This window comes from Callorhinus ursinus, unplaced genomic scaffold (assembly GCF_003265705.2).
Source record: "Callorhinus ursinus isolate GAN/ISIS: 27379988/994484 unplaced genomic scaffold, GSC_fseal_2.0 scaffold1, whole genome shotgun sequence".
NCBI lineage: Eukaryota > Metazoa > Chordata > Mammalia > Carnivora > Otariidae > Callorhinus > Callorhinus ursinus.
In genome coordinates, this window is record NW_027397063.1 from 20,645,856 (window position 1) to 20,649,200 (window position 3,345).

The 3,345-nt window shown below is 35.4% G+C and overlaps 1 pseudogene; it reads left to right on the forward strand.

Moving 5' to 3' along the window:
* Positions 1–1,272: 1,272 nt before the first annotated feature.
* LOC112820994 (large ribosomal subunit protein eL33 pseudogene) lies at positions 1,273–1,629 on the forward strand (annotated as a pseudogene).
* Positions 1,630–3,345: the final 1,716 nt, after the last annotated feature.

The following is a 3,345-nucleotide window of genomic DNA, read 5'->3' on the forward strand; positions in this document are numbered from 1 at the left end:
CTCTAAATACTGCGTCCTAGTAAAAGAAAGTAGGGGTCCTTGGAGGTATGGCTAATTATAAGGCCCCCCCAAAAAATGAATACGAGGATCCCAGGGCATCTTTCAGAGTAAGTAGCACAGAAAAAAGTAAAGCCTACTAGGGTTTTGTCAAAAGCACTCAAGAGTGAATTTTGAAATGTTTACCACTGGCCAAAGTTAGGATATTCTAAGTATTAAAAGGATAATAATTACAATAGATTGGCACATATCTTATAACACCACCCAACAACTGTAACAACAACAAATTAATTGGTCATCATTGAATGATGCTAGTAAGCTGAATATTTTTAAAAGTAGAAAATAAAGAGAACAAATCAAGAATTAATCTTTCCTTTCTACATAAACTATACTATGGGTGATCAAATAGTAAATGAGAGAACTACCCCTTTAAGCTAACAAAAAAGGAAAAATAGAATATCATTGTTTTTCAATGCTTAACAAATTAATGAGCTTGGACATTACTCATCAATGAAAAGAGAGGCAACCACACATTATTTGCCTTTTAATGGAAAAACATGATCAAAGACAAAGTAGTCTTGCCATATAAAAAAATAGCCTAAATTAGAGCAAGCCTCCACATCCAACTAGCAATTTATACTAAATACATAAAAGAGACAAAGATGTTTATACGATTAAGATACAATCCACAAAATTCAGACTGTAGGAAGCCTTGAAGGACAAATGGTTTATTTTTTAAAAAACTGCAAGTGCTAGGGGTACCTGGGGGGCTCAGTCGTTAAGCATCTGCCTTTGGCTCAGGCCATGATCCCAGGGTCCTGGGATTGAGTCCCACATCGGGCTCCCTGCTCAGCCAGAAGCCTGCTTCTCCCTCTCCCAGTCCCCCTGCCTTTGTTCCCTCTCTCACTGTGTCTCTCTCTGACAAATTAATAAATAAAATCTTTGAAAACTGCAAGTGGTAGACTTTTGGATTCTAATTCAAAGGAGCAAACTGGAAAACAATACAATATTTATGAAGCAATTGGAAATTTGAGCACTGACTAGATTCTTAATAGTAGAGAATTACTTTTAATATATTTACGTTTGACAATATTATTTTGTTTAAAAATTTTTTTACATGTACTTATTGAAATATTTAAGGATAAAAGAATTTATCTCCTATTTGCTTCAAAGTAATATGAGATTGAGGAATAGGGCAGATAGACATAAAACATGATTAGTTAGGCTTCACCTTTCTTTTTCCGCCATCTTGGAGTCTGTGGAGGCCTGCTGGGAAGAGGACTCCTATAAGGCAAAATAATGTCTGGAAGGCTGTGGTCCAAGGCCATTTTTGCTGGCTATAAGCGGGGTCTCCGGAACCAGAGGGAGCACACAGCTCTTCTTAAAATCGAAGGTGTTTATGCTCAAGATGAAACAGAATTCTATCTAGGCAAGAGATGTGCTTATGTGTACAAAGCAAAGAACAACACAGTGACTCCTGGTGGCAAACCAAACAAAACCAGAGTAATCTGGGGAAAAGTAACTCGTGCTCATGGGAACAGTGGCATGGTTCGTGCCAAATTCCGAAGCAACCTTCCTGCTAAAGCCATTGGCCACAGAATCCGTGTGATGCTGTACCCCTCAAGGATTTAATTTTTTTTTTAAAGATTTATTTATTTTGAGAGAGTGAGAGAATACATGAGAGGGGGGAGGGTTAGAGGGAGAATCAGGCTCCTTGCTGAACAGGGAGCCCGATGCGGGACTCGATCCCTGGACCCCAGGATCATGACCTCAGCCGAAGGCAGTCGCTTAACCGACTGAGCCACCCAGGCACCCAAGGATTTAAATTTAATGAAAAGTAAATAAAGGTGTAGATTTGTTCTCTTGTATTTTTGTTAAAAAAAAAAAAATGATTAGTTACCAATTGATAATTATTGAATCTGGATGAGGGGCATGGTCACTAACCATCTCTGCCTTATGTATGTTTAAAATTTTCTATAATAAATTTCTTGAGTTTTCCTATCCAAAAAGGTGTTGTCTTTTTATTTACTTCAATATTTTGTTCTAGTCTTAGGAGAGATTGATTGATTGATTGATTGATTTTTAGGAGAGATTTAAAGCTTTCTTCTTTTATTTTTAAATGTACTTCTAAGGATTTTGTTTGCTACTGTAAATGTAATCTTTCCTGCCATATTTTTTTCTAACTGGATGTTGTTTGCATATAGAAAAGTTATTCTTATACAATATTATTAAAGGAGCCCTCTATTCAATTCTTATTGTTTCTCAGACATTTTTAGTGTGTGTTTTAATTTATATAATTGCTACAGACTGTGTCTCCACTCCTCCCCACCCACAAATCTATGTTGAACCCCAATCCTCAATATAATAGTATTAGAAGGTGAGACCTTTGAGAGGTGATTAGATCATGAGGGTAGAATCCTCATGAGTGGGATTAATACCCTTATGAAAAAGACCCTAGAGAGTTTCCGTGTCCCTTCCACCCTGTGAAGACACAGAGAAGACAGCAGTCTATGAATCAGGAAACAGGCTTTCACCAGACACCTAATCTGCCAGTGTCTTGACCTTGGATTTCTCAGGCTTCAGAACTATGAGAAATACATTTCTGTTGTTTATGAGCTACCCAGCTTGTGTTATTTTGCTATAGTAGCCTGAACTAAGACAATAATCATATAATTAGAAAATGATGATAAATTTGCCTTTTTATTTTCCCCTGAATTTATACTTTCTATTGTATTTTCTTGCACAGGCTGTTAATTCCAAAGCAATGTTATATAATAGTTGTAAATGAGTATTCTTATCTCGGTCTCAATTTTACTGGTAATAATTCTAAGTTTGGTGTTGGTTCGTTGTTTGGAACATATTTTTGATCATGTAGGAAGTATTCATACGTTCATATGCCTTTAAGTTTTTGTTATGTTTTGCTTTAATCGGAAATAGATTTTTTAAAAACAATCTGTTTCTTATTGTAAACATATGTAGGATATATATCCACTTAAATTAATTTGAAACTTACAGACAATAACCAGAATATAAGCTATTTTTAAAATAAAGGGCAAACATACTCATCCTTCAAAAGTTCGGAGGTATGATAAGGTTCTTTGAAAAAACAACAACACTGGTACCAGCTTCTTGGTTACAAATCAGATTTATTTCCTAATACGTTTACATGAAAAATCTTCATGCAATAAATTTTCAATGCCCAGAAAACAGAAATATATGGAACCATAACAGTCTAGCACAAGGGGGAAAAATGTATAAATACTCTGGTTCAATAAATGAGATTTGTCCTGTTATGGCATAATTTTAACATAGAAGTAATTTTTTATGCTTAAATATTCCAGTGTTCCA